Raw genomic sequence first — 21,453 nt, 5'->3', positions numbered from 1 at the left:
TTAAATAGCAACAGTAAAAATTATTATTCATAAATAAATAATTCCAGATGTTACAGATATTATACTGCTAGTTATATTTAAAAGGGCAACATTTCAAGGCCTACATGCAAGTTTATAGATAGAATATTGTCCATAACAAGCTCTTGTCTTTTCTCTGTTGTCCTTTAATCCAACACCTTTTTTCCTTCACATACGCTCTTCTGGAAATAAAAGGCTCAGGAACAGAGTGATTTTTCACCATCCTGTGGGGTGAATGTCATGCCCAAAGGATAATCATAATAATTTGACAGTATAAATTCTGTATAATCCTAGTACTTTTTGATAAACAGCTTCCAGGTCCAAGTTCTATTTTAGGCAGACTAGCAATTGCAAAAGGTGATACCTCCACAGAAAGAAATGAAGAGGAGAAGAAATACATCCCCAGACTTTCTTGTCAAGCGGGGTGTTTCCTCACATCATTAGCTGAGATCCTCCTCAGTACTCCTTTACTGTTTTTTTTTTTAATCTGAGGCCGAGATTGCAGTCAGCCCAAGGCAAGGTAAATGACAAAGGAAACGTGCAGCAAACATTTTCCTGACTTTTCGCCCTCTGTGAAATGTTTTCTTCAGTGCAGGTAAAAGGGGGTTAAGCAAGACTAGGTCCTCTAGCAGCACTGTCTTTCTGCAAAGGGAGAGAGGGGAGTGGGGCCGTCTGCCTGACTCAGCCGTTCTGCTGGGAGTGATTGTGGGGCAGAGCATCATCATGCTGGGCTGTGCCTTTAAACTCCAACCGACAAAAAAAGTATTTGGAATTAGGACATGGTGATGACTTCAGTGGATAAAAATCTACCAGAATTAGCCTGGAGGTCCTCATTATGCGAGGATAGGGAACAGTAAAAATCAAATCAGCAGAGATAAACTGCACAGATCATTTCTGCTGATCAATAACAGGCTTGTGCAAATAACCCTGCTGTATAGCAGCCCATCTTTCTCAGAGTCAGCAGGGAGCGAAGATTAGATAAACTGTAGGCCAGTGAGACTTTTACAGAAGCTTAACGCATAGAAAATGTCCATCTCTCCATGATTTGATCATCATGTAATGAACATTTGCTTTGTGCATGTGGGCCACAGGAGTTTATTATGACAATCAAGTGTAACCAACCGTAATAAAAATAAATGATATTATCTGACGTACTGTTTCCTAATGTGACATTTGCTATGTCTAAGATACGGCAAATATTAAGCTGCAGACTGAATCTTGAATTCCTGCATTCCTAAAGCAATGGGAGCTTTGGTGCGCTTGAAAATCCCGTGTAAGATATGACAATACCAGTCTCCTTATTCAGTGTCATTCCTTGCGCAGAACAGACTTTTGCAGGACTAGTTGAAAAGAAATAATGCTGTAGAAAACAGCATATTCCAACTGCAAAAACGTGACTAAATATGATAACGAATTATCATATTATCATTATCATTACCTCGCCGATAACAAGGTATCAGAACTTGTTTCAAAGTAAAACTGTTGTAATGTAGAAATATTAATGCCGTTTCCATTCATGGCATGCCTTTCTGGTGCGTGTTGTTCTCTGGTACCTTTGGGCTTGTGCCTCAGAGATCTTTGCACCAGGCAACTCCGTGAGTTTGTCATTGTCTTCATAGCATTGTCATGATCTCAAATTGCTTGTTCTTTCATTTTAGGTAACACGAATGCTTAGAGAATAAGCAAATGCATCGTTCTTTTTTTTTTTCTTTTCTTTAATTTTGTCTAGGAATTATGGAACCAGGATGCTTTAATGGCTGTAGTGTTATTACTATACATTTTAGCTAAGGTTAATAAAACGGAAATTGAATAGATACATTAAAATGTCTGGGATAGTGGCTAAACATACTAGTGAGCTGGAACATTGACCTTACTGCACTTAAAGGTTGTGAGTCAGACTCCTGACGCCACAAGACAGAGCGAGAGTGGGAATGCGTTTATGCATGTGTGTGTATGTATGTATGTAATTTGGAAAGGTTTTCGCTGCTCAGAATCTTCGGGCCTTCTGGCGCAGTAAAAGTTATTTCAGGCATTGCTTCAGCACGTTCAATAACAAATTCAAGATCAAAAAAGATGTCTTGTCTAGTTCAAGGTTATTTTTTTTTTCCCTTGCAGTTTTATCCATGAGTGGTTAAAATATCAGTATCAATTGTTTTTAGCTGTTCATTTACAGTAATCAATAAAAATATTTCAGAGATGAGGAAGACGGTATCCCTGTAATAATTAATCTCACTTCTTTCTCAAAAGATACCCTGGATTTTGGCCTCGATCTGGGTGTACACGGAGGCATGCCTTTGCTGCTTTAGCCGTCAGAAGTGGCCAGAAGGCGGTGAGTTTCTCAGAGCACCGTAGAGCCCGTGGTGCTCCTCAGGCAAAAAGAGAGAGGGCTGTGGCTGTTCTGGCCCTCGCAACGTTTGTGCTAGGTCCTGACACCGCGCGTTAATACCGGCTTTGACAGGTTTCTTCAGGAGTCAAGTGTGCGTCTCTGCAATTCAATTGCTGTAATGCTTTTGTTCCTTAGGCTAGCTCTTTAGTTTGGATTCAGGTTCTCTATGTAAAGTGGACATGATAAGTCAGTGACAGAAAGATAATGCCTCAAAGCTTCTGTTCAATTCGAATCAAATGTGGTTGATTTGCATTTTTCTCATGAGAAATTTCAAACCGAAGGTGTGAGTTAAACATTGGAAGTTGCCTTTCTTCAAAAGGCTCTTTGCAAGGACAACTGGACTTCATCGGAATCGTAGTTCTGACCGTAGCACTTGATTCTTCTCAAGGAAATTTTCCTCCCCGAACTGCAGAGTGGGTTTTCTTGAATGAGGGTGGCTGCTTGCTCTGCTTTGTGGCCTGAGTGTGCCTTGTGGATCAGCAGGACCCGTGCATGGAGCTGGTCAGACGGGGACCATTCGTATATGTGTACGCATGAAGGAATTTAAAATCAATGGGAATTTATTCTAGGCGCTGCAGAATGTGTTTTAAATTCTTACATGAAACTTAAACACCCTACATTGCATTGAACTCTAGTTAGACAAACTGCGGATCGTCCAGATGTCTCTTGACTTCAGTGCAACAAGTCACATGCTTATAATTAAGCTTATGGTTAGAATCAAGATGTAGATGCATCTAAGGCTTGCAGAGAGCATAAACGGTTGCTGCAATAGTAATTTCCTTGCGCAAGGCAATTTAACTTCCCTGACTATTAAGCTCTCCTAATTAAAATGACATATTAAAATGACACATTCACATATGTATTTATGTGTGGAAAAAGAAGTTAAAAAATCCTCTGGAAAACAAAAGCATTTTTGGTCTCTTGCGGCTTTCTCATGTTTGAATTTTTTTCAAGAAGGAAAACTGGAAATAACCAATAGCAAAGGTGAGACATGATAGAATAAAACTTCAAGCTGGATTTGAAGATACATAAACAATTTCAGTCAAATATCCCCTAAAAAATTAAATTCGGAGGATATCACTGCTGAAGAAGAATCCAGGTAATTACTAAATATATACCTTTGTTGCCTGCCTAATGTACTGAATAGTCACCCAGGTAATAGTGGAGCCAAAGTTAAGTGAGATTCTGTGTTATTATTTTAGTCTGAGATAGAATAACTATTTAAGAGGAAAATGCTTAAACTATTTGCTTGTTTCTGGCTCTGTCACATGAGTTTCACAAGAAAAGCATCGAACATAACAGACTACTGTTTTTATAACATGGCTATCAGTAATAGGCTAAAAATATGTCTTGTGATTGAAGTGTTAAGTGCTGAATTGATTATTTTTATTAGCATTCACAGCTATTGGGAGTCGATTTATTAAAAGCTCCATTGCAGTAGCGATCCGGAAACATTTACAAGAATGTGCACTTTTAATGGAATAGCTGAATTTCACTCAGGGTGAGTGGTAGGGATTATTGAATGTCACTAATTATCTGTAGTTGTCTTCGGTCTTTCAGAAAAGAGGGAAATCCAAAGCGTATGTGCTATTGAAAATAACAGGTCCTGGGCTCTTTGTGGCAGAGATTTTTTTTGGGGGGAGGGGGAAGGATATATATTGGCACAGCTGAAATTTGGTATTTTGGTACAGAAAGTGGTCCAGATATGCTACTCATGGGTTGGTTAGTGCTGAAGTGTGTCCCTGTGAGGAGCACTCCCTCCCGGCATGGCACGTGTGTGCCCCGTAACTCCATCGTACACTATTCAAGCGATTCTTGTGGTCTCCTTACAAAAACCTTTGCTTCCGTAAATCTCATTCCTTAAGCTCTTCCCAGGCTACCGTGTAAGCTGTAGCCCTGGCTCTGCACTCAAGAGCTTGGCAGCTCATTTCATCAGCTGGACCAGCCAAGGGGCTTTCATATTGTAGTTGGGTTGCCTCGTGTGAGAGAAGCCTGGAATGTCATTGTGGGATTTCTTCATCTCTTCACGGTCCCAGTGCAACGTTGCACATCTTATCTTAAACCCATGAGAGCTGGTATCAGCTGCCTCGTCTCAGGCAGTCATTAGTGGCTCCAGTCCTGGGAATGGTGAGAGCTAACTTGTCTGACTTTGTCCTGACTAGAACCAATTATAAAGTTGGTTACAAGGTCTCATTCGCAAGCCAGTAATTAGCACAGGAGAGGCAAGCAATTTCCTAAACTACTTTTCAGCTGTCAGTCTCCTCCTTAGCTGAGTTGTCAGCTAAAAGCATCCACGTGGCAGAACGGCAGGGGCGTGAGGGAGTGCAGGCTAAGCTACTTGGCATGCACTCAGGCGAAGCATCGCTCTGCGTTAGGCTGTTTGCTGTACGGATGCTCAGAGTTTTAAGTGGCATCTTCAGGCTGCACCAACTTAGCCGTAACTTGGCCTGTGTCAACACGGTAAAATAACGCCGCGTAAGAAACAGGCCTTTTGCTTTTAATTTGGTTACTACTTAACTGAAGCAATTTCCAACCCCTTCTTCCAGCAAGGGGTCTAAGTGAATAATGAGATTTTTGTGGTTTCAGCACTGAGTTAGAAAATCACTGGACTATGCAATATTATTTAGGAAAAAAAGGGTTTGTGAGTGGAAGGGAGAAAGAAGAACCTCTTTTCCCTCATGTTGTCTTTTGCACAAGTAGATAGTTCTATGAGAGACAGAGCAAATACGAGAGAGGAGCAGGCTTTCTGTAACTATCCCTGAAAAATCCTTTTCAGTAGATATTCTATGTCACTAATAACATTGAGAATATAATGTAAATAAAGTAGGAACTTGTACAAATTAAAAGAAAAGCAAGAAATAATAAAATGGTCACTCAGCCATTGTAGACAAATGTTTATTAATTAAAAAAAAAAAGATAAAAAATACCCTAATACAGATGGAATCTACCTGCAAAAGATAACCTTTTAGGCAAAGATATTAAAGGAAAAACATGCACAGAAAATTTTATATGTGAAACAAAGGATATATGTTCTGGAAGCACTGGTACTTATTTTTATTTTGTAATTACTTAGATATCATGCAGATGAAATATGGAAATAGTGTCGAGCTTAAATGTGGGTGCTTAAATAAAAAAAAAACCCAGAATAATAAATGGGATACAGTTTAGGCTCCTGTTAATGGAGGGGATGAGATAAGGATAAGATAGCGGGATCTCCTTTTGCACTTACATCCATAGTGGAGAGGAATTTTCTATATGGGATTTCTAGACTGTTAGTGATTTCTAATACTCATTTTAGAAGACTCTGAGTATGACCCAGTGAGATGCTGATTTCTTAATTATCACCGAAGTTTACTGGCCCTTAGGCCACTGGGCTGTCTGGGACTGTTCTTGATGCCATCAAGAATCATTAGTCCTTAGTGATCTTCCGGCGCTGCAAGCTTTCATCTCGCTGTGGGTGAGGGCAAGGGGAGAGAGGAGAGTAAAGAGGAAGTTGACCCCTTTACAGTTAATGAAGTAGCTTTGATATGGTCAACAGAATCCCCCTGAGGCATGTGAAAAAAGCAGCTTAGTTTTGCAAAGGAAGTGGATCAAAACCGAGCAATGATGTTTACAGTAAGTAAAACAGCAGAGCACAGAGCAATATAATTACTGCTTTAGGACAGCATAAAAGGATACGTACCGTGCAAAATCTGCAAAACCATCAGGATTTACTAATGTGGGAGAAAGATAGCTTCCATGTATTCCTTTATTAATCAAACAGATAATCTCGTGACCTCTGACTTGTCTTGGAGACTTGTGATTTCTTATTTCTCTTTTTGTAAGGCTTTTGTAAGGCCATCACACCTTACAAAACTAAGGTTTTGTACATCCGAATGTGGCTCAGATGAAGCTTCCATGCACAAAGATAAATTGTAAAATGATCTTTTATCACCCTTCTCTGACTGGGATAACTCTGCAGTGTTACGAGCCAGTTAAGGACAGACATAAGGTTTTAGATTCAGGTAATTTATACGATGGCAAATTACGCTACTCCACTTTCTAAAAATTTTGTATGCAGTGGTTTTGAATTCAACATACATAAAAATGATACCTTTTTCACACCTGATTTGTAAATGCTCTGTTTCTGCATTTGTGAATCCTTCTTTCATATAGCTGCAGCATTGCCACTTTTGAGAATGTATTGTGGAAGCGGCACATGCAGAAGCGATAAGAGGAAACACTTTTTGTGCGTTTCCTCACCACAGTTTATCAGGTAGCCTGTAGTTTCCAGTGTGAAAGTAAGATATTTTTCATTGCATTGGCTAAACTAATTCAGTTGGATATCTATGCCGTAGGCTAGCTAAATGAATAACGCGGAATGTTTTGAAGGTAAAGTGCATTTTCCATGCAGAGGAGACCAGAATTTAAAATATTTTCTTTCTTCTATTCGTTATCCCTTTTTTTTAAAATAAAATGCTCTATAGTTCATCAGCAGTAATGGCCAGTGTTAATTTTTTACTGAACTGGTATTAGATATTAAATTCTTTAGAAGAGGAAACCGAAGAGTCCGACCAGAATTTGTGTAGTAGTTTTATATGGTGGAGTTTTGTGGTTTGGGGTTTTTTTTTTTTGGTTTTGTTGGTTTTTTTAACTCCTCCGAAGCCCTGTATGAGCCCTGTGAGGCTCCCTGTTCAGCACAGCAGCTCCTAGGCATCCATTCCCCGACGTTTCTTTCCTCCTTTAGATGGTGAGGGGGCTGAGGACTGTGATGCAGGGCTGTGGATTTCATCCCTGGAGTAAGGCATCCTAAAATAGATGTTCGTTTTAGCAGTCCTGTATCACCACAGTTAAATCTCTGTGGTTCAGCTAAGTGTGGAAACCCTCTTAGGAGATGGAACGTTTTGCTGAATTTTACAGCTGAGAATGCTGGTCAACCTTAATTGTAGGCAGTGCTGTCAGTTGTTCATATGATTAAACCAAACTTTTAATAACTTTTCCATGAAGCTGTATATTAACAAATACTGGTGTAAAGGAAGCGAAGCGGTAAGAATTCCTTAAGCCTTGGATGAGATTCTAACCAGGGAATATTTCTAAATTTACCACATTGTGCTTGTTCTGTATTTCAGCTAATAATAAAAAAAGAGCGTAAAAGCTGTCTCACAGTGTCTTTTTGCCACAGCTAAGATTTGCCTGGTCTAGCCAGAGCTAGCAAGTTAAAATACAATTAAAGGTAGGTTTGACCAGAAGTCTGGTTTCTTTTTCTGCAAAGCTAATTGTGATTTTTTTTGTTGTTGAACCTCTTGCACTCCCTTCTTCTGCTTTAAAATCCTGTATAGTATTTAAGCTTCCTAAGCACCCCATGGAGACATAATCAAAGAGAAAAGAAGCTTGGGAAAGAGCCAAGAGTGTTCCCCTTGCTGCTGTGTCACAGCCCCAGCGCTCCGTCAGCAGGGAATTCAGCTTGAGAGTGAAGTCCTTCATTCTCCTTTCACCTTTTAGAGGACTTCTATCAATAATGATACATGAGAAAAGGTTTGATATAGACAATCATTGGTTCTTTTGAACCATGCAAGCTAGGTAAAAAAAAAAAAAGGGCCTTTCTGGCAAAGATAATACTTTTAATGAGGTTTACTGATACAGAGTTTTATTCAAATGTGACCTTTGCAGAAATCAAAGTCTAGCAAAAAAAAATAAAATTTAAATGCCACTTTATTATAGTGACGCCCACTAGTGTCACTATATTTTAGGGTCTGTCAGCATTTCCATTATAAAACTTCAAGAATTTTTAATTTAACTCTGCTATAAAATCTGTTCTGGTTTTGAAACATACCCTACATGTTCTGTGTTTAGGATCACATTTTAGTTTAAAGAATAAATGTCTCTCTCTCTCTCTTCCTACCCCCCGTTAAAGAGTACCTCTGGTAGAATAATTATTTCTTTGCTAGAAATAATTACTGATTCTACTGCTGGACAAATAGCTTTGGAAAGAGTTCTGTGCCTTGAAAAAATCCAAAGCTTATGCAATCAGTTTGTAGTTACAGTTATGCTCTTTCTCTTGAGAAATAAAAATGTTGTTACGCTTCTTTCCAGAATCTTATTCTTTGTATCTCTTCTGTTTATGGCATAACACAGAAGGAAGGGGAAATTTATAGAGCTTCATCATTTTCATATAACCTTTGGATGTGGGGTTCAAAATAGGTGTGAAAATCTAGTTACAATTCCACTACCTGGTAATCTTAGGGTGACACAATTCACTTAGCACTTACACTTACGGTCTTTTCAGATTATGTCTGTGAAGGATGAGCAAGTAATTCATAAAGAATCAGTATTTGCCAACTTCAGCTTTCTGTTGTGCTCAGGAATTACCCAAGAATAGGTTGTTGTTTGAATTGATTGTTCAAGATTTTCTTCGTAGACTTTCTATTCTTAATCTATGGTTTGTGCAAAGTTTTTCTGTTCTCTATCTTTGTAATGTCTTTATGTATCTGTATTACATAGTCTATGTGTACATATGTGCATGTATATATACACATACATATATACATGATATAAATATATTTTTTTTCAGGATGAATAGTTTATTTTCAGTGATGATATCATGACCTCATTTCGTTCTGTGGCTCACATGGATGCAACACCCTACAAGGAGCTAATCACTATTAACTGATGTTATGATCCACTCTCAGCTGTGATCGTCCTTTACTTTTTAATATCGCTTAAGGTCTGTGGGCTAGTTTCTGAATCTGTTTTAAGAAGGAATATCACCATAGTTATTTTTGGTGGCTTTTTTATTCTGTGTTGTCCTATCCATAGTTATTTTTGGTGGCTTTTTTATTCTGTGTTGTCCTATCCACTTTTAAAAATACAGTAGCCGATGTTATAGTAGCTTAGTTGAACATTTACCTGCCCTATTAATAGTTTTCTATTAACTACCAACTTAAAAAAAAAAAAGTGAATGTTAGTTCATTCCAGACACTCTGCCACAAAGCACAGTTGACTGTTTCAAGGTGTATTGGTATGTTTTTCAACAAAGACTGAAATGCATCCTTCTTGAAAGATAGGGAGCCATTCCAGAGCCATTGTTACATACTTTTCTTTACATTTCCTAAAATAAACCAGATTCATTTTCTTTCCCTTTTGTTTTTCATGAATAAAGTTTCTGAATAAGTGATTTATTAGTAAACAGGATAGAAATATATGAAGAGATTCTTGTATGTTGCTGTATCATTTACTTGGAAATGTTAAGTATGTCTATATATAGTGGCAGGTATATTTTTGTGTGTGTGTGTGTGTGTGTGTGTATGTATTTTTCCCCAAATTAGTTTTCCAGTAGCATGTGCTGATTAGAGACATGATAAGAAAATCTGATGATCACTGAAATAAGTTTTTATGTAAAGAGATCATTTCAAGGGCAAGAACAACTTCTAATGGCTCTCATCATGAAGCTTTGAGTGCACAGGGAGTTCAATAGCAGTTTTACCTGAATAATGATCTTGGTGTGGAACCAATTGACTTGTATTTATCACCATTTTGATAGTTGATATAGGTGAGTTACCCTACTAAGACAAGTCACTTCTTAGTGTGTGTTTCTCTTTCAAAATGTGGACGTAGCACCAATTAATACTAATTGGATTTATGGAAGAAGATACCCTTTAGTACTTTCATGCTGGGATGGTATAATGATGCTATAAGAGCTACATATTGTGGAATACGATCACTACGTACACCATTGTCAATAACAGTCCCACTAAAAACTACCCGTTTTTCTCCTTTTTCTCATTGTTTATTAAATACATATATAGCAAAAATAATGTTTTGTAAACCAATCTTCTGTTAAACAGAGTATGGGGCCTGGTCTGTCTTAGCCTTATAACTATGTGAGAAACTGTAGTAAAATACAAAAAAAAAAAAAAAGGAATAAGGTTTTAGGGAGCGTGCAGTGCCAGCAAGTGCAGGTACATAAAGAACATTAGCTGTCCTAAAGGATGGTGTAAAGAGAATTACATGGAAAGCTGAATCTTTGAGTAACTGCTTACATGTGCACTTAGCCGTGAATAAGAGCTGATCAGCTGCAGAGTGGAAAGCTACCACCTGTTTTGGATAGGAGTTGAAGTTGCAAGAGAAAAATAAAAGCCTATATATTTATCTGGCTTACAGTTCCTGGTAGCTTATTGACATCATTAGTTTACTCTTTAAATGTCAAATGCAGAAAATTGTATCTTTTGCTTTTCGTAGAATACTGACTTTCTTGGTTGTTATCTTTACAGAAGAGATTAGTGTACGTATTTGTGTGTGGACTTAACATCAATTAAAAGGTGTTTGTAACCAGCTGGGAAGCTGGATTTTCAGCAGTCAGCAAGAGAATGCTTTACAGTTTGGCTTATAGTACTAAGATATACAGGATCAATTCTGGGGTCATGGATGACGGTAGGTATATGCAAAAACCTGTGCAGGCTTGTGAGCGTGGATAGTTGTGAACATGTCTTCACAATTTTGCAGTACATTCAGTCACGTTACGTATGCATCGGCTTTCCGAGTTCTACCATACTTGTTTAGATTCTACCACCTTCTGAATTACAAAAAGCAAACCCCCAAATATGTTACAAAAATGTAAGTATTTATAGCTCTTATCTACTTTGTTATTGTGGAGGATGGTAATGCATCTTCTTTCTACAGCAAGTTACATATGCTGTATGCATCCGTAGGTGGTGTCCTTGTATATTCAGGGATCTGTCTATTAACTAATTTAACATAAAATGATTTAGTTCTTCTGTTTGTTTACAAAAGCCAAGCCAAACCTGGCTAATGGTGTAATGGATATTTAAAAAAATCCTTTTTCCTCATTAGATAGTCAAGCTGGAGAATAGGTTGCCCAGAAATGTTGTGCAGTGCCGTGGAGGTTTTCAAGGCCTGACTAGTTAAAGCCCTGGGTCAGTTGGTGTGAACTCTTAGCTGGCCCTGCCTGGAGAGGAAGGTTGGACTGGAGGCCTCCTGAGGGCCCTCCCAGCTTGGATGGCCCTATGATCCTGACATGGAGAGTGGATCCTATGAGGAGATGCCAAGAACTCCTGCGCCATTGTACTCTCCTATATTTAATGCTGTGAAGGACAGTACAACATCCCCGTGTATTTGTGTCCTGTCTGACAGCATCTCTTCTCTCCTGGAGTTCTGCAGAAGCAGTGGGGTTGGGCTGGATCTCTCTTCAGCAGTTAGATGAGGAACTGCTGCCTTAAGGACTTAGAATCATAGAATCGTTTACATTGGAAAAGACCTTTAATATCGAGTCCAACCATTAACGTAGCACTGCCAAGTCCACCACTAAACCATGTCCCTAGGCACCACATCTACATGTCTTTTAAATACCTCCAGGGATGGTGACTCAACCACTTCCCCGGGCAGCCTCTTCCAATGCTTGACAACCTTTTTGGTGAAGAAATTGTTCCTAATATCCAATCTAAACCTTCCCTGGCGCAACTTGAGGCCATTTCCTCTCGTCCTATCGCTTGTTACTTGGGAGAAGAGACCGACCCCCACCTCGCTACAACCTCCTTTCAGGTAGTTGTAGAGAGCGATGAGGTCTCCCCTCAGCCTCCTTTTCTCCAGGCTAAACAGCCCCAGCTCCCTCAGCCGCTCCTCATCAGACTTGTTCTCCAGACCCTTCACCAGCTTCGTTGCCCTTCTCTGGACTTGCTCCAGCACCTCAACGTCCTTCTTGTAGTGAGGGGCCCAAAACTGAACACAGTGTTCGAGGTGCGGCCTCACCAGTGCCGAGTACAGGGGCACGATCACTTCCCTGCTCCTGCTGGCCACACTAGTTCTGATACAGGCCAGGATGCCGTTGGCCTTCTTGGCCGCCTGGGCACACTGCCGGCTCATGTTCAGCTGGCTGTCGACCAGCACCCCCAGGTCCTTTTCCGCCGGGCAGCTTTCCAGCCACTCTTCCTCAAGCCTGTAGTGCTGCATGGGGTTGTTGTGGCCAAAGTGCAGGACCCGGCCCTTGGCCTTGTTGAATCTCATCCAGTTGGCCTTGGCCCATCAACCCAGCCTGTCCAGGTCCCTCTGCAGAGCCTTCCTACCCTCAAGCAGATCAACACTGCCGCCCAACTTGGTGTCATCTGCAAACTGACTGAGGGTGCACTCGATCCCCTCGTCCAGATCATTGATAAAGATATTAAACAGAACTGTCCGCCTCCTTCAGAGAAGGTGGTAGCAGTGACTCAGGTTACAAAGCATTGATGTGCTCAAACTCACACTCAGGGAGCTATTCTTTCTCAGAATATTTTGCTCTGAGTGATTTCTGTATCACTCACAAAGAAACAGAGGAGCTCTGACTCTGCATGTGAACACAAGGTACTAGAAATGTTAGGTAGTCTGTGAATTCCTTATTCTATTCCTTTACTCCTTTCCTTCTTTCCCATCCTTATCTGCAGTAAAATTCACAAAGTGCATAGGACTTTACGGCACCCTCTGTCTCATCTCAGAATTAACCTCCAATTAGAAAGCTTATTCTTCATCCAGTAGCTAATGAGAGCGGTCAATGGAACCCACAAATTTCCTCAATGATGTATAATAGAAATATGCGCCGTACATCCCATAGTCAGAGCCACATCTAGTGTCAGGGCAAACTAGTTAATGTGTAGGTTCTGATTTGTGGATTTGGAGACCGTGACTGTCATAAATATACTGAAATCCTCACCCTCATCCCAGCAAAGCTCTTAATAGTCTGATTCCTTTTCTCTGAATCACTGTGTGCTTTTGCTGGATGCTTACAGAGTCTTAAAGAGTTTTGTTTTAGCAATGCATAATGCCCATTTTAAATGCTTATGTTTCAGTCTTCTCCCAGGAACTTTCCCTCAACACTTAAATTTTGAGTTTGTAAGTTTTCCATTTGTGCTTCTTTCCTAGGCCAAATAGAAGAATGGTTGGTACAAATAATGCATACGTGGGAGTTGGGTATTGTACTGTGTTTAAAATTAAATTTCAACACTTTACTGGACATGTACTAGCATGAGAAAAATACTTGAATGTCGAAATGAGATCTGATCCTGGGAAAAAGTTATTTTCTGTCTATAAAGGCACAGAGTGTAAACAGCTGGGCTAGATGCAGTGAAGCTTTCTCAGAGTAAGACCCAGTGCCAACAGCGGCAACTGCTGGTGCTGGAGAATAAAGATCCGTCTGTGGGATGTACTTCAATAGCAAAAATGTGATTGCATACTAGGAAGCGCACCTATACACACATATATTGGGCTAGTTTCTTCTTATCCTCCAGAAAATTACTTTTTGAAGACAAAGGGAAGGATCTAAATTGTTTATGAGCTCTGCTGCTTATTGGTTCAGCATTGATATTTACTCACCTGTAGATGTGAAAAGCCTGCTGTTTTGCAAGCAGTATTTGTTTTGGTTTAAGGATGGTGAGAAGTCTGAGGATCAAAGCTCAACCAGTTGAATGCTGACACAGCAGTAGGAAACCTATAAACGCATTAAGTCCACACAGTTATTGTGTAATTTAGGAAGATACAAAATTTGGAAATATGCGTGCTAAGAACACTGGAAGTTTTACTTGCCCTAGAAGTTAGGCAGAGTTTTTTTCTTTTATTCTGTGTATAGGTATGATTATTTGCAACAGTAGTTCACTGATCTATCTGAATATCTAATTTTCTGGAGACATTCAAGCATTTTTGTAATGCGGTAGATGAATTAGATTTTTTTCTAAACCTTACGGTGGGATTCCAGTCTAGAGTAACCTGCACAGTCTTTCTTCAACTGCATTAAAATAAATTGAAAATACATTAATACATAGATGCTTTAAAAGATGCTTACGTACATATTTTATTAATGCAGAGGATTTTTAATATTTTTTTTTTCATCTGGCTATAAATGGCCTCTTTTGAAATGTAAGTAATGGCAAAAATGAATAAAAAGTATTAAATATTGCTGAATTAACCTTAAAATCCAAACAACAAAATTCCTACTGGTTTATTATGGAACCTAGAAAAAATAGGAAATCTGATGTATTGGACCAACTTTTTTTTAAACTGCTGAGATTCTGTCAAGCGTAAATGAGATGAATACTGATATAAACCTCAAGTAGTGGCCCTAGAGTCATTAGAGTTATTTTGTCTTTACTCTGAATTAGGTGCAACCTGTGTCTGCCCAACAGGGTAACATTTTAATTAGAGTTTTGTCTTCGGGATTACTTTAATTTTTGTCTGCCAGAATGCAGAGGACGAGTAAACCTGCTTTAGTTGTTAACTGGCCTAAGCCAGGCAGTACTAGGGTAGAGCATGAACTGAGGATGGGATAAAGCTCACGTCAGAGGGCTCTGTGTTTAATGGTCCTATTCTAGCAGAGATGGCCACCATTAGCTTTTAAATTCTCTTGGCTGTCATACCATTATTAATATTTAACATGTTATTTTTCCTGTTGCTTGAATAAACAAATGTTTCCCACTTAAGAAACTAGTTGCTGTTCATATTTCATATGAGAATCTATAGATTTTTTTAACTCAACATATTTTCCTACATTAATTCCAGATTGTAAAGAATTTATCCTAAGGCTTTCGTGGAATTGCATTACTGACATATCATTTAAGAAAAACGTTTCCTTTGCACATTTTAAAGAAGACATCACTTCAGTATACCATGCGTTTTTCATGTAGCATTAGCGGCTCGCATACTTTCTGCAATTTAATCCCATTTTGCTTCATTTCCCACAATAGTTTGGTATTGGAAAAGGTTAGCATGTGGGGGGACAATGCCCACCAGCAACCCTAAAGTCTTTCTTGCTTTTTTTGGGAGGTTCCCAGGTAATGTTAAATTGGAGATAGGGAGGCACACAAATGCAATGAGAACTCATCCACCTAACCCCCTTTCTAGGAGAGACAATACCACCGGCTGGGGACGGTGGCCTCCTCTGACTGATCTGGTTGGACTGAAAAACAGTGGTGGTTTTTCAGTTTTAGGTTTATATCAGTATTCATCTCATTTACGCTTGACAGAATCTCAGCAGTTTAAAAAAAAGTTGGTCCAAAACATCAGATTTCCTATTTTTTCTAGGTTCCATAATAACCCAGTAGGAACCCAGTGGTTCAGTGCTGAACGTCTCTCTTCCTCGCTGCCTTCACAGCAACATCCGTATTAACCCACATGAAAATAATTCTTTCACTAAAGATCTTGGAATCAAGTCTGCTGCTGCTTGCAATGATCCTTAAGCCTCTTGTGAAAGGAGCGTTAAATGTAGCAGCATGCCCGCTCCTGCAAGTCCCTGCCTGGCAGGGCTGTTCCCCAGGTCTCCCTTCCAGGTCACTAAGATTTTTTTTCCTTTATTCATATAATTTGTTCTAATATTCATATCCTTAAATGGGTAGGGGAGCTATAAAGGTATGTTGTTTACCTTGTCACACCTTTAGTATTTGGTGTGCTCTTATTGTCCTCCAGCACTTTCACAAAGGGCTGCCTCCTTCCTAGCTCCAGAAGTAGGGAAGTGATCGTGCCCCTGTACTTGGCACTGGTGAGGCCGCACCTCGAACACTGGGTTCAGTTTTGGGCCCCTCACTACAAGAAGGACATTGAGGTGCTGGAGCGTGTCCAGAGAAGGGCAATGAGGCTGGTGAAGGGTCTGGAGAACAAGTCTGCTGAGGAGCGGCTGAGGGAGCTGGGGTTGTTTAGCCTGGAGAAAAGGAGGCTGAGGGGAGACCTCATCGCTCTCTACAACTACCTGAAAGGAGGCTGTAGCGAGGTGGGGGTCGGTCTCTTCTCCCAAGTAACAAGCGATAGGACGAGAGGAAATGGCCTCAAGTTGCACCAGGGGAGGTTTAGATTGGACGTGAGGAAAAATGTCTTTACTGAAAGAGTGGTTAAACATTGGAACAGGCTGCCCAGGGAAGTGGTGGAGTCACCATCCCTGGAAGTATTTAAAAGATGTGTAGATGAGGCGCTGAGGGACATGGTTTAGTGGGCATGGGGGTGTTGGGTTGACGGTTGGACTTGATGATCTTAGAGGTCTCTTCCAACCTTAATGATTCTATGATTCTATGATTCTATAAGTAATTCACGCCGAGAGAACACAGCCCGTTGCTGAGGTGATTGTTCTTGGGTTTGGACTGCTCTGGCAGTAGAGGAGAAGACCCAGTTTCCATTGCTGGAGTGTTGAATGTTGTTATTGTTTAAAGAAAAGCTGTTGCTGAAAAGCCAGTCTTTCTAGTTGACAGTCACCTGTAGCACTTCTCTGTCCTGAGATCTGGAAGTGTACTTCTCTGGAGCTCTCTCTTCCTACTAGTATGAACTTTGTCTGTATTGAGAAGTCTTCTGCAAAGAAATATGGTGTGCTCTGCTTAGCAATGTTGCAAATAGAAGTATGGTGTCGGGACCAGTAACGTTTGGTTCTTTGCTTTGTGCCTAATTACGTTATGCTCCTTTAAGATAAGTGGGTAAGGTAGCAATCCCTGGAAGGAAAAGGGGAGATTTATTTTGCACAGGGAGCAATTAAGCATGTGTAGACAAGGAAGCTTCCAGAGACGGAAATATTGGCCATTAAAAAAAGTTTCACTATGAAAAACTGATTTATTCTGCGAAATAAATGTTTAAAACTCAGCAATTTTCCTTTTGATACAAAATTTTGCAAAATAGCCCCAAATTATAAGGGCAAAATGTTGTTGTAGCTGCTCTGATGATGTGATTTAAGGAATTCGATCACTACGAGGAGGAAATACGTGATTCCATGATTAGTTGAGCAATGGCCTGATGCAATTTGCAGTGGTGGGAATTTTGGTTTTGGCTCTCCAGCTTCGTCATAAAGTCTTAACCGCCAACAGTCACAGGCCTGGTGCCACGTGGAACGCGCTGGAGTCAGTGGGAGTTTGGGGCACGCGTTTGATAAGCATTTGGGTCTAGTGCACCGATATCTGCACAAACTCTGCTTCTTATTAACGTGTAGTTTAAAGATACTGAACTTTTAAATAAAACAAAACTTACTACTAAGTGCACTCCATACATTAGCCTTTATGAACACTCATTTTGAATAATTTTGCAGTCCCTTTGGTGCCAACATCTTTGTTTAACTAACACTCTATATTATTGCTTTCAAAAATGTACTTGTGAAAGAGAAAGTGTCTTGTGTTGCTGTTGTAGCTTAAAAGTGCCATTATTTAACACTTTTCTCTGACTGATTTTTCTCTTTATAATTTGTGCAGATTTGCCTTCTAGTTGCAAATATTTCAAGATCGTGAACAGCGGAGAGGATCTTAGCTAGCAGTAATGGCATGGAGCTGCACAGAGAGCCTATGTAAAAACACTGTGAGGGATGGCAGTGTTCGAGAACTGGTGACAGTTCATTTCTTTTAAACCTCAATTTATAGTAAAACCATACCAAAAACTGGAAAAAGCCAGTATGGAAATGGCCAGAATAACGTAACAGTGGATCTCTCCCTTTCTTCCTTATGATCTAGTGAAAACGCTCTGAGGGGAAGTTTCCAGCAGGGACAGACGTGCGTGCTAAGCCTCAGCCCCGCTCCCCTTTGAGTGCTTATCAGAAAAGAGCAATTTGGGGTATGAATATTTGAGGGTAGTGCTTCGTAAGTCTTGTGACTTTTAATTTATGGTATAAACACGCCAGAATAAAAATCTACAGATTCATGTCTTCATGTTTTGAAAAATCCAGATAAAATATCAACAAGAAATAGGATGGGTTTTTAAAACTGTACTGCCTGTTATGAAATATGTTACTATTTTTTGGTGGTTATTTTCCTCACAATTATAGTGGAAGCAAAAATAGATACATACTTCAATAATTTGGAATCCATAGATGCTTTTGGTTCTAGCATCGTGAATACAATATAAATGGAACTCGTTTTCTTTTTTTAGGTAGATACAGCTGCAGTTGCTTTTAGATATTCAAAGGCACTAACCTCTGTAAATGACATTTAAGGAATATATCTAAAAATGCAAACTGGAGTCTTGTAAACCAGTAACGAATTTCAGATGTCATCTGACAGATGAAAATGCCATATATGAAGCAACTGTAAAGCTTGCAATAAGAAACTGTTTTTTAAGGCTAAACAGCTGAGGGCAGCTGCTCTGATATTATACTAGATATAAAGATTTAACTCCTGCTGCTATGAAAAAATCTTGTATTAATTGTAGCAGACTGGAACATTTTTTTAAAAAAGTCTGTTCCTTCCTTTTGAGGAACAACAATCCAAATGTTGAAACATACGTATTTTACATGAGGATTTTGGTGGTATGGAAAGAACCAAAGCTGGATTTCTTCTGCTTGTTGCAACCTATGCAGTAAGGCTGAAGAGGCAAATGAGCTTTTGGGTCTCGTGCTGGGAGGTTGATGCCGAGTTGTGAAGGCCAGGAGGGTTTATTCTCGCAGCTGGTTACAGCAGAAGCATCTCTGAGCACTTCTTGCCCCGGTTACAAGGGCTCAGGGAGAAGCTTTGCAGAGTTGCTGCATTGGCTCTATGACAGCTGGGAAACTCCCTCATCCTGAGGTTATTCCTTGTGAGTCTTGTTCTGCTAGCTTCAGTGCCTCTTTATGTGGCTGTGACAGTGTGAAGTGCCTAGATTGGAGAACTGGATTCACAATTTCAATGTCTTTGTTCTGCAGAATATGTACATAAGAATAGATAATGGATAAGATATGGAGACCTACATGCTTGAGTCCCAGTATAAAAAAAGAGCAAATTAATGGAAAAAAAGAATTAAGACTATTTTTATTTGCATAATTTCCATTAATAAAACATTCTTTTATCCCAAGAAAATGGAGCACTAGCTACATTTTGAACTGGGGATATTAAAAGAAGCCTGTTTTTTCCCTGCAGTCTGACAGGAAGCGGCAAGTGATTGCAGGGCAGAAAACTGTGCTACAACAAACACATTCCAGCCATTCCTTCACCCACCATTCTCCTGCCCAGAGTTAAGAGGAGGCACAGGAAGGGAAAGTGCCGGGGAAGCTTACATCATGGCAGCTTTTGCAGCGAAAAGTAAACAAATGCACACAACGCGTTGTCAAATGTGCACTTCGTGTTGTTCTGTAAAGTTCGGGGTGTTTATCCTCATTTTGTAAATTAGCCTCTGGAGCAGCCTTCAGGCCTAGAAGGGCTGCAACTGCTGGCTCCATACCAGGCTGAGAAAATTAATTCCTTGCTTCATATGCAAACATCTTTCTACTCTTGGCTATGGCAGTAAAGGCAAAGGGGGCTAAAATGCAATCCGGGATAAGACAACATCTTTTGTCCCTGCTGCTCTTCATGGAGAAGAGCGGGACCCTGCAGAAGTCTCTCAGATGGCCATGTCGCAGAGCCAGGGAAGCGGGGAAGGTGCTCCCCGAGTCACATCATTTAACCCGAGTGCTGTATAGACGACCGTTGGGCTCGATGGCTGCAGAAAGCCGTACCGAAAGCTATCGCAGTGCTTCATGCTGCAGCCACAGAGAACTGCTGCTCGTATGGACAGCAGTTTGACTTTGCATGCTCTTTTTGGTGATTCTGCAAAGACTTGGGCTTTGAAAAGTAACTTTCTACTGCAACAGGCCACAGCTTTCTGACATGCGTTCGAGGCGTGTTTTCTGATTTTGTGCCTGACTGGGACTCCTAACGCTTAGGTGCAAGTAGTGATGATTAAATCCGGAATTCCAAACTACGGCTTCTGCCTTTCGTCTGTCTCTAATCTTACTAAAAACCTACGATTTCCAGATCTGATGGTGAGAAGGAATCCCAGGGGCTGTCACAATGCAGTATCTTTCACATGGTTTTAAGTGAATTAATGAAAAGATTGTTATGTATGCTATATGCTAACTTTTTTTTTAGTGCAAATGGGCATGGCTCAGCGTAGCTATTTGCCTTCTATCGATGATGGGGGCAGGAGATGCCTAACGTACGTTTATTTACCTACTCTTGCATTTTTTCATAATTTCTTGAGATCAGTTTGAAGCTTTCCGTTTTCCTCTGGCAAGATATATGTCTGCTTATGGATTAAATTAATCAGCTTGATGTGGAATTTAGTAAGTTCTTAGTTTTAATCTATGTTTTTAAGCATTCTGCCTTATTTTAAAGGGTTATATTTAAAAACTTGTTTTAGCTTTATTTTTCTTTTCAAGTTATAGCCTTCCCCAAAGTGTTGCTCCTCGTCTCAGCTGACCTGTACCTGAGCAGAACGATGCTCTGTTGGGTGACTACTCCTGTTGTCATCTGTGAGGAGAGTTTAAACGTTTTAATATGTGGCATCATTCCCACAGCTGTCATTGCTGTCTGCAAGTTTATTCTCAGCACAGTGTGAAGCTTTCAGCCATGCAGAAGGGCAACACTTTCACTTAAATTGCTAAGACATGAGTTTTATATTCAGTTTTCTCTTGAGCATGATAGAACTTGTTACCAGGTCCTCTTATCTCCTCAAATTTAAGATTTGTTGGGTGAATTCTGGGCCAGTCTTCTTAGAGTCCTGCATGAATATGCTTTTTTATAACTCTGAAAATATTTTCTGGTTGGAAAATTGTTGCATGTAGATAATGAACTATTGAAGGCCAGTCATCTACAAATATAAATGTTTTTTCTTAACACAGAAAGCTTGTGTTACCACATAGACTAATCTAATTCTGAGGGACAAAGAAGAATGATTCTTTGTCACTCTAAAACAGAGTACTTCCTTATGTATCCTTATGTACTGATCACAATCTGGTTGCACTTACCTTCTGTAAATAGGACATGGCTCCAGTTATTTATCTGTGGTTTATGCACACAAACGTATGTGCACATGCACTCCTGTGCTTGCACATATATATACACACCACATCAAGAGGAATAATTTTCCAAAGTTATACTGATGCATACAGTTACAGAATGCATTTGGGAATGTAACTTAGTGTGGGGAATACTACTGGAAACTGGGAATTATCTGAAAGTATCACCGGGGGTATCAAAAAATTGCGGCTCCACAGACATCAAAAAATTTGGTCAAGAAGTAACCCACTTAAGAAAAATATGAAAATAATTGGCAGTAGAACAAACAACAATGCGCTGAATAAAGAATAGGAAAGAGGAAGTAAATGGCAGTGAATACCAGACGAG

The sequence above is a fragment of the Pygoscelis adeliae genome, unplaced genomic scaffold, assembly GCF_000699105.1.
Source record: "Pygoscelis adeliae isolate BGI_AS28 unplaced genomic scaffold, ASM69910v1 Scaffold222, whole genome shotgun sequence".
NCBI lineage: Eukaryota > Metazoa > Chordata > Aves > Sphenisciformes > Spheniscidae > Pygoscelis > Pygoscelis adeliae.
The sequence above is the reverse complement of the archived record's forward strand: the minus strand, read 5'-3'. Positions refer to the sequence as shown.